Here is a 13639-nt window from a genome sequence, read left to right on the forward strand (position 1 = left end):
TTCTCCTGAGTACACCGATACCTCATATGTAGTGGAAATCTAGCGCCATTTGAATTTTAGAGCACAAAATTAGGTGGAATAGATAACGGACGCCATGTCGCGTTTGGAGAGCCCCTGATGTGTCTAAACAGTGGAACTCCAGCGCAACTGACCCCACTTTGAAAACTAAACCCCTCCAGTAATTTATCTAGATATTTGGTGAGCACCTTGAACCCCAGGTGCTTCACAGATTTTTATCATGAGCCATGAAAATTAAAGAAAAATAAATACATTTTTACCAGAAAAATGTAGCTTTAAAGGGAAGGAAACCAGGTGATCTAGCTCTACTGGGGCAAAGTCCGGCATGCACGGATACACTCTGACAGTGCAAGGGTCCAATGAAAAAGAAGAAAAAATATCCAGCTTCCGGAATAATAGTAAAACTGCTGCAATTTTATTTAGGACGTGAAAAATGACACAATGACAAAAATAGGGAGCCCATATGTGGCATAAGCCTTATGCCACATATGGGCTCCCTATTTTTGTCATTGTGTCATTTTTCACGTCCTAAATAAAATTGCAGCTTTAAAGGGAACCTGTCAGCTGCAATATGCACCGAGAAGCACGAGCAGTTCTGGGTGTATATTGCTAATCCCTTCCTAACTGTCCCTGTATCTAGTAGCACACATAAAGAGATGTTTAGTATTTCAGAAGATCTTTTATCATCTGCTAATGAGGCCAGCGACTAGTCGAAAGGGCGTTAGTTCCCTTGGCTAGTTGGCCCCCCTGTGGGCGTGCTAACATGCTAATGTATGCACAGTGTCAGAGGCATGGTCGCTCTCATCTCTGCTGCCACCGCTGGTTTTCGGCTCAGTGCACATGATCAAAAGTCACTAGCCTCATTAGCATATTATAAGAGATATTTAGAAATACTGTTTATAAAGATCTCTTTATGTGTGCTACTAGATACAGGGACAGTTAGGCAGGGAATAGACATATGCACCCAGAACTGCTCGTGGTTCTGGGCGCATATTGCACCTGACGATTCACTTTAACTTTAAATCTTTTATTTTCACAAGGGTTATAGGAGACAATGCACCATACAATTTGTTGTTGTGAAATTTTTCCTGAGTATGGTGATATGTCATATGTGCTAGAAATCAACTGTTTAGGCATATGGCAGGGCTTGGCAGGGAAGGTGAGCCATTTGACTTTTTGAATGCAAAATTGTCTGGAATCGTTAGCGGACACCATATCGCATTTGGAGAGCCCTTGATGTGCCTAATCATTTGACTTACCCCACAAGTAACCTCATTTTAGAAACTAGAATTGAAGAAGACCTTGCGTAACCTCGCGTAGGTGCTCAGGAGAAAAATATTTTTAACAGTTTATGTAGGATAAATTTGGCGGACTTTTGTACAGCACTCATTGCACGATTTTTCACTCACAAAATAAAAAGAAAAGGATTTTGACATCAACCATTGTGTCCTCTGCTTTTCTAAGTCTCTATGGGTAATAGTCAGTGTGCCGGAGTTCCTACATAAACTGTTAATTTTAGAAACTAGACCCCTCAAGGAATTTATCTAGATGTTTGGTGAGCACTTTGAACCCCCAGGTGCTTCACAGAATTTTATAGCGTTGAGCCATTAAAATATAAAAATACATTTTAACCACAAAAATGTTACTTTACCCACAAAGCTTTTAGTTTCACAAGGGTAACAGGAGATAATGTAAGTAAAATTTGTTGTGTGATTTTTTTTTTTAGTACTGTACGTCAAAACCCCATATGTGGTCAAAAACGACTTTTGAGGCACAGTACAAAGTGAAGAAGAGAACGAGCACCATATTTGAATTTAGATTGAGTTGGAATGGTTTGCGAGTTCCATGTCACATTGGCAAAAAACACCTGAGTGCCAGAACAGCAGAAACACCCCACAATTGACTCCATGTTACAAACTGCACCCATCAATGAATTTATTCAGGGGTGCAGTTAGCATATTGACACTACAGTTGTGTCACAAAATTTTAAAATATTGGGCTGTGAGCAAAAAATAATACAATTTTTATCACTAAAATGATGTTTTAAAGTAAGATTTCAAATTTTCACAATCAGAATAGGTAAAAAAAAAAGGCCTAATAGTGTGTTACACAAATTCTCCTGGACGCAGCAATATCCCACATGTGACTGTACAGTACTCTTTGGCCACACCACAGGGCTTAGGAGGGAAGGAGCGCCATTTGATTTTTGCAGCACAGATTTTCCTAGAATAGTTTGCAGACAATATTTGCAGAGCCCCTAGGTGCGAGAATAGAAGAAACCTCCTCAAGTGACCTCATTTTTGAAATGCAGTGAATATTGCAGAATTAAAAATTGCATATAAGCTCTCTCATGCACATTGTAGTGCCCATACATTGTACCCAGCTCATGTTTCTGGAAACCTGTACATCGTAAATTAAGAGGATTTCCTCACTACAACAATGCTAAACATATATACCAAAATAACCATGGTTTTAAGTTTACTACCCTCGGGTAATCATGCTGCCAAAATGATAGGATAAACACCCGGGGAAATACACTCTCCAAGAATGGAGTACACACAAGACAATAGTGGAGAGTTAAGCGTGTATAATAATGAAATATTTATTAGCAAAATACAAGAAGATTTTTTAAAAATACAAGAGTTGAAAGAGGGGACGGAAATTGAGCACTGTGCTACTGCTAGACCAATAGGAATAACATAATTACATATATCACATAGACATAACCATTCATCTAATTGGGCAAAGAAATAAAGTGCACTTGTGCATATAAAGTGCAATTCTATGGAGTTGCCACAAGAGGTCGCCTGTATACTAAAAGCTGATCCCGTTTCAAGCATAAAGCTAAGTTCACACAGGGCACTTTTGTAACTACAAAGATGCAGCGTTTTTGTCCCCAAAAAAACGCACCAAAAGGTTTTTGCAGCGTTTTTACCACGTTTTGTCCAATGCTTTTTTTTTTTAAGTTAAATCTATTGAATGTTGGGCTCAAAAACACAGTAAAAACGCAAAAAGAATTGACATGCTGCATCTTGGCTGCATCTTGAAAAGCACAGCCAACAAAAGATGCCCAGTGTAGACAGCAAAATAAAAATCTTATAGACTTTGCTGGGAGAAGGAAATGCATGCATTTTGGTGCATCTGTGACCTTAAATGCTCCAAAAACGCAGCAAAAGATGCCCTGTGTGAACTTAGACTTAATATAGCAGTTAGTAGTGCACATAGACCAGAGTGAGGAGTCTGACAGCCGTTTCGCGGGCGGAATGACCGCTTCTTCTTAGAGGCATGTGGTAGTCTGATTGGCCTTGCAGAACCTTATAAAAGGACCTGTGAGAGTTCATGTGACCAATTACGTCATGCGCGTCACCGTGCATGCACTCATCCCTCTAATAGAAGAATCAGAGGATGCTGCTTGCAGAGGCGTGGCTTTGCAGCGTTAGCGTCATAATCTGGTCAGTCACATGATAATCACAAGGGGGTGGAGACTAAGGTCCGGTGTGATATCACTCTGTTTGCACATCACCAAGGCTGCCTCTGAAAAGTGGCAGAGGGATGCATCACCTCCACATACAGAAGAAGCCTCAAGGAGGAAAGTGTGCCGCCCCCGCGTCAGCAGCCAGGCTGCTCGGATCCGGATCCGCGGTGGCTCGAGAGGGCTCCGGACCCGGGGCTCATGCGGCTCCTCAAACGAAGGGGGGTTATGTACAGGGGATGTGGTGGAAAGTTCGTAACGCCACCCGTGGTGCGTGGTAAGGTGGAGTACCACCGCTGCGGTTGGGAGTACCTGGTGGCGATGGTGTGGGCAGCTAGGTGTTTAACCCCTCCACGGGTAGGGGGGATGCCCCGGGACTCGGTGATGGTGACAGGGAGGTGCCTTTTGGTTGGTAAGGGTCACTTGCGTACTCACTCAGTCCAATAACACTGACACCGACAACTGTAGTAAACCAAAGTTCTGGACACCGCTGCCGCTTGAAGGGAGGACACCTGGATCCCGTGCCTGTTGGTGTTGCCAGTTAGTCTGTGACCTTTGACTTGGCACCTTGTCTTCTATTTGGCCCCTTTAGTGTGAAACTAATCGGGTCCCGCTCCCTAGTATGGCTAACTGGAGGAGCTTGCTCTCAGGGTTCACGCTTGGGATTTTCCGACCGTACGTGTGGAAAGTCCTATCCTCCTCATTGCACTAGTAACCCGATTTTGGAGTGTGTGGAGAACGGATCTTGAAGACTCTGTCCTCGTCGGGTAAATTGTCAGGACGCCTGAAGCTACTCCCTGACCTAGGGTCCACGTACCCCTTCGTGCCCTCGCCCCTGCCCGGTGATGCCACAAGGCCGCCGGCTGTTCTCCTCGACAGTCCGTGCCCCTTGTCACAATCCCCCTGCGACCTGGGTCCAGCTCCTACCAGGCCCAGACCAACGTCTGCTACCTAGTAGTTCCAAGGAGCCCAGCTCCTGAACTCCTCTCTCCTTCACCTCCAACACTACACTGAACTGCTCCTGACACTCCTGACCTCCCCTTAAACCAACCCACGAAGTGGGCGACCCTATTCTACTCAGGCCGTCCACTGGTGGGTGTGGTGCAGAGTGTTCCTAAGATTTTGATTAGCTTGTTCTTGGCAACACCAATGGTAAGGGACCCTTAACCAAGGAGGAGGTGGATATTGCACAGAAGGGCTGATTGCACAATACCCTGTGACGACTTGATAGGCCAGGGCATCACAAAAGCGGTCAGAGAGATACCAGAAGGACAAACAATACATGATATATAATTGTGGCGCCGCTGAGACTTCAGTCGCCGCAGGGTACTGCATCTCCCTTAAGATGTAGTACTCATCCCAGGTAAGGAGAGGTTAATCAGTCAAGATCTCAGGAAGAGAATTGTGGACTTGCACAAGTCTGGTTCATCGTTGGGTGTAATTATCGGATACTTGAAGGCACCTTATTCATCTGTACAAACAACTATACACAGGTACAAACAAGATGGGAAAGCCCAGCCACCATACCACTCAGGAAGGAGACGGATTCTGTGTACCTGAGATGAACATGCTTTGGTCAGACAATTTTGGTAATCCCAATTGACCTAAAACGGGAAAGGTTTATTCTGATTTCATGTCAGATAGTGAGAAATACATGCATATGATTCCCTGTACTATGGCAGAGCTGCATGTTTTTTTCTTTAAATAAAATGGTAAACGAGGGAAAGTTTTGGGGAGTGTTTATTTAAATAAATTATTTTGCACCTCTCGATTCCGAACAGGATTTGATGCCAATTGACACTACACAGCTGACATCAATCCCAACAACACCTTACCCCGATTGCCAACACAAAAGGAAAATCGGGAAGGGCCAAGGCTATGTGCCACAATTGGCGCATCTAATGTGATACTCCACTTTTAGGGTGGCTGTGGGCTGGTATTTTTAGGTTGGGAAGGGCCCAATAACCATGGACCACAACTGTCTGCTTTATCTTTGCTAGTTATCATGTATTTTTTTTTGTTTATTTATTTAGTTAATAGCTGTAACATCTATCTATCATCTAACTCTCGCTCTCTCTTTCTATCATTTATGCACATCTTGAACACTTAAAAGTCATTAATTCTTTGAATGAATTTACACAGATGGCACACACCTATCACACAGATGTGTTTTTCACAGACCCATAAACTTAAACTGGCCCTTGTCATCCATGCTGATGGTAACAAATGGATGTGTCTCCGTGTGGATCATGCGAATACACGTATGGATCACGTGGACACACATGTGGATCCAAGGCCTCCACCAGGAATTTCAGGGCCCCATACTAGCAAAATTTTTGGGTCCCCTTGAGGCTCCGCCCAGTCTCCACTCCAGTTCCGCCTCCGCCCAGCTCCGCCTCTACTCTTCAAACTTTCCACTGTCCCACTGTCCACTCTGGAAATTAGCATCATACATCACCAGAACCCCCATAGGTACAGAAACAAAGTATTAAAATGCCCATCATCACAGAAATGCACCACCAAAACCACCATAAGTACATAAACTCATCACCAGGACCACCATAGGTACAGAAACAAAATATCAAAATGCCCATCAGTATAAAAATTCATTATCAGAACCACCAGCAGTACAGAAATACATCCATATAACCCCTATTAGTACAGAACCAGCATCAAAACCCTCATCAGTACAGAAATACAACACCAGAACCATCTTAGGTACAGAAACACAACATCAAAATGCCCATCGGTACACAAAAGCATCACACCAGAACCACCATAGGTATAGAAACAAAGCATCAAAATGCTCATCAGTGCAGAAATTCTTTATCAGAACCACCAGCAGTACAGAAATACATCCTTATAACCCCTATCTTGTACAAAAACAGCATCAAAACCCTCATCAGTACAGGAATACATCACAAAAATCAGTACATGGTACATTAATTGTAATGTCAGGTCAGCCCTGTATATATATCCCCTTAACGACCGCGGGCCGTAAAATTACGTCCTAAATGACATAATCTTACTGCCCGCGGTCCTCCGGCGGCAGCATGCCGCGATCGGCACACATCTCAGCTGATTTTCACAGCTGAGATGTGTGCCTGCTAGGCACGAGCAGAATCGTTATCTGCTCGTGCCGATTAACCCCTTATATGGTGCTGTCAATACATGACAGCGCCATTATAAGCGCGATTGCGGTAAGCATTTACTTACCGCCCGAAACCGGAAGTCACGTGACGCGATCACGTGACTCCCGATAGTTGTCATGGTAGCACAGGGTCATGTGATGACTCCTGTACTACACATGACTTGGTTTCACTTTCGCTGTGCCCGGGGCACAGCAAAAGAGAAAGACAGCGTATCTGCTGTTTACAGCCTTCCAGCTGTGATCAGCAGATACTGCAGAGCGATCGGAATGCTGATCGCAATAGCCCCCTAGGGGGACTAGTAAAATAAAAAAAAAAGTTAAAAAATAAGTTTGAAAAAATTAAAAAAAAACAAAAAAACCTAAAAGTTCAAATCACCCCCCATTCGCCCCATTGAAAATTAAAGGGTTAAAAAAATAAAAAATATACACACATTTGGTATCGCCGCATTCAGAAACGCCCGATCTATCAAAATATAAAATCAATTAATCTGATCAGTAAACGGCGTAGTGGCAAAAAAATTCCAAACGCCAAAACGACGTTTTTTTGTCGCCACAACTTTTGCGCAAAATGCAATAAGAGGCGATCAAAACATAGCATCTGCGCAAAAATGGTACCGTTAAAAACGTCAGCTCGAGACGCAAAAAATAAGCTGTCATTGAGCCTAAGATCCCGTAAAATGAGAACGCTATGGGTCACGGAATATGGCGTAAAACGTGCGCCACTTTTTTCGGACAAACTTCCGATTTTTTTTTAACCCCTTATATAAAAGTAAACCTATACATGTTTGGTGTCTACGAACTCGCACTGACCTGAGGCATCACACCCACACATCAGTTTTACCATATAGTGAACACAGTGAATAAAATATCTCAAAAACCATAGTGCTATCGCACTTTTTTTGCAATTTTTCAGCATTTGGAATTTTTTTGCCATTTTCTAGTACACAATATGGTAAAACTGATGGTTTCATTTAAAAGTACAGCTCGTTCCGCAAAAAATGAGCCCTCACATGACCATATTGACTGAAAAATAAAAAAGTTACGTCTCTCAGAAAAAGAATGGCGAAAAAAAAAAACGGAAAGCGAAAAATCGGCCGGTCGTGAAGGGGATATTTATCGCATGAACCTAGAACTTCCAGCATGTTCTTTTTTTAAACTACTTTATTTAACAAGGAATCATATACATATAAGGCACAAAATTCTCAGATCTAACGATCCATTTGCACTCAAAAAAGGCACCAAACAAGACAGTTATAACAAATGAATTGCATTCTCATAAAGGCCGCTCAGACGTATGATCTGTCTTGATTTCCAAGAATATGAAAAATTCCACAATTTTTTTTATTTACAAGATTCTATAGATCGAAGAAATGAAAAGACGAAACAGAAAGGCAGAAAGACAGAAGAAGTAGTTTGCGAGGACAGAATAGAGAAACAGAGTAGGCAGTGTTAGTTAAGTGATAGAAGAGGGAGAAAAAGAAGAAAAAAAGGAAAAAGAAGGTCAGATATTGGGGAGAGGGGAAGGAGAGGGGGGTTGTTCCCAGTTCACCTCTCAACTTAAGCCGATACATCTCGGTTTGTTGGAAATCCATCCACTCTTTCCAAGTTGCCCAGAATTTCATGTAAGTGTCATTTAGGCTTTGTGCGCACTAGAAATGAGAAGTTTCTCAAGAAAATTTCTTGAGAAACTTCTGGGAGTGAAAGATTTCCGGACCTCCGGAAAAAATCCGCACCAAATCCGCATGCGGATTTGACGCAGATTTGCCAGGGATTAGCCGCGGAATTGACGCGATTTGCCCGCGGGTGGTTCCCTGCGGATTTTTGCAGGCTGTACTGCCGAAATTCGCAGGGTACCTGCGGAAATAATGGACATGTTCATTTTCTCAAGAAAGTTTCTCGAGAAATTCTTCTCAAGGAAATTTCTTGAGAAAAATCCGCACCAGTGCGCACAGCTTTTTTTTTTACCATAGAATTTGCTGGGAAATGTCTGCACAAAGATTGCAGACATTTCTCAAGAAATTTCCGCGGCAAATCCGCGGGTAAATCCGCGGGCAAAACGCACTAGTGCGCACATAGCCTTGGAGAGGAGGTGAGGTCCTCCATGTACATAAGGTCATTGACCTTGGAAATCCATTGTGATACAGTTGGTGGAAGAAGATTTTTCCACCTTTCTGGGATACACGCTCTGGCTACCATAATGAGAAATGTTTTCAATGAATTTTTGTAAGTTTTTAGGGAAGTCTCGCCGTGATGTAGCAGGAGAAGGGCAGGACCCATCTCCTCGGTGTCTCCCGTGACTTGGCAGATGATATCAGAAACGTCTGTCCAAAAGGGCCGGATCACCTCACATTCTCAGAACACATGGAAGAGTGTACCCTCCTCTCTACCGCATCTCCAGCAGGCAGGATCTGCCGAGGGGAATATAGCATGGATCCTAGAGGGCACCCTGTACCATCTGGACAATAATTTGTAGCTGGCCTCTTGGAACCTGGAGCTAATAGAGGAGCTGTGTGCAAGAGAAAAAGTGCGGTCCCTTTGCCCCGGAGTAAGGCTGATGTCAAGATCCCTTTCCCATTGTAGTATATAGGGTGGAAGAGGTTGGTTAGTGAGGGAAGACAACATGGAGTATACTACAGAGAGCGAGTGACGTGCTGGACCTGTACCTTCGCATATGAGTTCGAACTGGGTCTTGGGGAGTCTGAAACGCTCCTTAAATGGGAGTTTGCCAAAGAAGTGCGCAAGCTGTAGGCATCTCCAATGTCCCAATCGAGCTGGATTTTGTCTAGCACCTAGCATAGCTATTGAAGGCCATTCAATGTCGTCCCCAAAGTCCTCCACCTGGTCCACTCCTCCCTGTATCCAGAGTTGGAAAATGGGATCCGACCCTCCCGGTCCAAAGAGGGGATGACTCAGGACTGGTGTTAGCCTTGAACAGGTAGGGAGCATTTCTCCAGCATGTTCTTAACAATGGTAAAAAGATACTGGAAGTTGTAGTTATAAGTCATTATCATACAAAACAGGAACCACAGTACTGATAAGAATTAGTCAGTATCACAAATAATCAATTACATCCAGGTACCTTTTATAAATGACGCCATCTCTGATCAGATCATTCTTTTTCTTTATCTTTTCCAGATGTCATAATAACTTTTCATGACTACAGCTCGTCTCTGTAGACTTCCATCTTCTCCGCTTTTCTGCAACACATCCCAACATGATGCCTGAAAAATAAGAGTGTCATTATAATGTCCCTGAATAAAAATATCTGCCTTATACTGCGCTCCTGAATAACTAATTACCCCTCACTGTGTTTCCTGCACAAAATATGACGCACACACAGTCACACACAGTACCTCGTATGGTACGTGCCCTTCACACTGTCCTCTCCTTTCTGTACTGGGCCCTCTCTTCACACTCCTCTACACTGTGTCCTCTATACTAGCCAGTCTCTATACTGTTCCTTCTCGCCATACTGTCCCCATCTTGCTGTGGCCCCATACTATTGAAGTCATTTCTACATCCCAGTTGTGTCTGCATCCATCCCACACCCACCCTACACAGTCTTTATAATGTGTCATTTTTCTCATCCCATACGGTCTGATGACCTCCATAGTCATCACCTCCTTGCTTCCCATACTATGTCCACATCCATCTCCCTCCTCATTCTGTGTCCACACTGATCCCCCTCCTCATACTGTCTCTGCACTCATCCCCCCTCACTCCTTATACTGTGTTCACACAAATCCCCCTCACTTCTCATACTGCGTCCAAACCCATCCCCCGTCTCATACTGTGTCCGCACTCATCAACCACACTCCTCATACTGTGTACGCTAACTACCCGCCTCTCCTCATATTGTGTCCAAACCTATCCCCCTCTCATACTGTGTCCACACTCATCTCCCCACTCCTCATACTGTGTCCACACCCATCCCCCTCACTTCCCATACAGTGTATGCACCTATCCTCCCTGACTTTTCATACTGTATCCGCACCCATCCTACCCTCATGCTCCCCATACTGAGTCTTTAAATTTAACCTATGGCTCCCTCTCCATTCTGTCCCCATACTGTTGTGCACTTATCACCCCCTTGCTCCCCATTTTGGGTTCTCAAATGGCCCTGTTTGCGTCATATACACACACCACCTGCCACTGTCCCCTAATTACGTTCAATCTTTGGTGTCTTCAGCTCTATTGGAGTACTTTCCACCAGCTCTGTGTGCACCTTTGCGGTGCCGAGTGATGTCAGCAGCGTGATCAGCTGACCGGCTCACATTCCTTACGTTGCCGGGTCAGGGATTGTACTAGACGCTAGTACAGCTGATCCCTGGGAGCTGGTGATGCAGATTCTGTGTGGCTGCGGTCATCTTGACAGCAGCTTAGAGAATGTCCTAATCCGATGGAGCTACTGGGGAGACACCACGGACTCCCGCATCAGGCAACCCCCTGCAAGCTGTGCCCACCTTCCTCCTCTACATATGGCTCTGGTCCTCTGCCCCTGGGGCCCGGTGAGTAGAAGAATAAAAGAGGAGGGGCTTCTGCTCACTGGGTGCACCCTTCAACGCGCATCCAGGCAGGGGCTGGGGTCGGCAACCCCCGCCGCTCTGTCCCACTGACCCTGACACCAGAACAGCACATGGCTAATTTGCATGTTCCACCCCTTCGTATGCAAATTAGCCATGTATAGTTGTCGAAGCAATGCTGCCGGGCCTCTCTGCTGCGGCTGTGGCCTCTCTGCTGCGGCTGTGACTGGGGCTCGGTGAAGAGGGGGGCCCGGCTGGGGCTTAAAAAAGCTGAGTAATTACCCCGGGCCCGGTTGGGCCCCCCTACACCAGTCACGCTTGTTATGCACTGATGGCGTCCCTGTATGGATCTTACGGACACATGGGGTTTACACAGACACACGGTCCATGCGAAAACACGGGGGGGTGAAAATCAACACCTATTTTAATGAGCATGTATGTGAACATGTCTCCTGTACATATGAAAACTGACATTACACATACTGTGGATCATGCAGCAGAGCTGTGTCTGTGTTGTCAGAAGCCGGACTGGATCTGTAGGTCATGCAGCAGAGCTGTGTCTGTGCTGTCAGGTGCTGCATTTGATCTGTGTGTTATGTAGCAGATCTATGTCTGTACCGACAGGTGCTGCACTTGATCTGTGTGTCATGTAGCAGATAATGTCTGAGCCATCAGGAGCTGGACCAGATCTATGGGTCATGCAACAGAGTTGTTTTTATGCTGTCAGGTGCTCCTCTTGATCTGTGTGTCATGCAGCAGAGCTGTGTCTGTGCCGTTAGGTGCCGCACTGGATCTGTGGGTCATGCAGCAAAGCTGTGTCTGTGCCATCAGAAACTGGACTGGATCTGTGGGTCATGCAGTAGAGCTGTGTCTGTGCCATCAGAAGCCGGACTGGATCTGTGGGTCATGCAGTAGAGCTGTGTCTGTGCCATCAGAAGCCGGACTGGATCTGTGGGTCATGCAGCAGAGCTGCGTCTGTGCCGTTAGGAGCCGCACTGGATCTGTGGGTCATGCAGCAAAGCTGTGTCTGTGCCATCAGAAGCTGGACTGGATCTCTGGGTCATGCAGCAGAGCTGTGTCTGTGCCGTTAGGAGCCGCACTGGATCTGTGGGTCATGCAGCAAAGCTGTGTCTGTGCCATCAGAAGCTGGACTGGATCTGTGGGTCATGTAACAGAGCTGTTAGTTGCTGCACTTGATCTGTGTGTCATATAGCAGATATATTTCTGGACTGACAGGAGCCGGATTGGATCTTTTGGTCATGCAGCAGAGCTGTGTGTAAGGAGGTGGTAGGCGTGTAAGGGGTGGGCAGACCCCTTACAAAGAGGTGCAGTGTTTCCCCCTGAAGATACCCCCGCTGGGGTAGACAAAGCTGTTGATGTTTTATGTTGATGTTTTATTGTAATTGCACTGTTTTAGTGGGTTTCCCCTAGAGCCCGGGTGGGACGGCTGTCCCCATAGAAACTGTGCAGGAGGGAGGAGGAGCCGGCAGCTTAGGGCGAAGGGAGAGAAGTGTGTGTGTGTGGAAGGCAGTTGATTCCGGGACGGGGAGAAGGAACAGCCAGGGGCAGAGTGTGGAGCTGAGTGGGCAGAAAGAAAGAAGGGAAGAAGAGAAGAAGTGTCCTCAAGGGTGAAGCAGAATTGGTGTGGGTCCAGTCTGTGATAGCCGGAGTGGGAGCCTAGGTGAAGTGGAGTAGCCGGGCACATCCCCACTAGAGGAGACAACAAGGAAAGATTTCCCCGGACAGGAATTGTGACCGTGCGCTACAAAATCCGTGCATTGAGCTGTCTGTGAAACTGTGTGCAATAAAGATGTCGTCTGGTTTATCTGATCCCTGCCTGAAGAGTCTTCCTGCGGCTGATAGTATGCTCTTTTCCACCACACTCTGCCCCACAGAACAATCCCCTGTCCCAATAGTGACGGCGGAGTCGGGGGTTAGCCTGAGAGAAAAAGGGGCCACGACTACAATCCCCGAGGCACCCCTGGCACCCCATTACAGGCGTATGGAGACTCACTCCTGAAAACATCGACCATACTGTTTTATTGTAATGTGATAGTACTGTATTTTATGTTAGGTATTTGGTGAGTGCTGTGGCTGCCTCCTGCCTGCAATGTAGCAGAGCCCAAGTAATGTTACGGCCGGCGCCACCTAGTGTTGAGGCCTGGTAGGACTCTATTCTATGTGTAATGCAAATGTGTGTATCTCCTGAGCCATGCCTAGTGTGAAGTATTTCAATGTAGTAAGAAGATAGAAAGTAGGAATATCAAACAGAGAAGATGTAGCAGAGGTAGAAATGTGTTTAGGAAAAATCTGCTGGTTAGGATGTTGGGCTGAGTATCTCAGCTGCATCCCACAACAGGAACACCAGGTATTAAGGAAAGGTTTAGTCCCTGGGAGGAGTCTTAGAGAGTTAAGTCCCTGAGACAGGAAAAGGGAACAGGAAAGGAAGATGGCTGTCTAAGGAAGAAGGTGTGT

The sequence above is a fragment of the Anomaloglossus baeobatrachus genome, chromosome 5 (assembly GCF_048569485.1).
Source record: "Anomaloglossus baeobatrachus isolate aAnoBae1 chromosome 5, aAnoBae1.hap1, whole genome shotgun sequence".
Classification (NCBI taxonomy): domain Eukaryota; kingdom Metazoa; phylum Chordata; class Amphibia; order Anura; family Aromobatidae; genus Anomaloglossus; species Anomaloglossus baeobatrachus.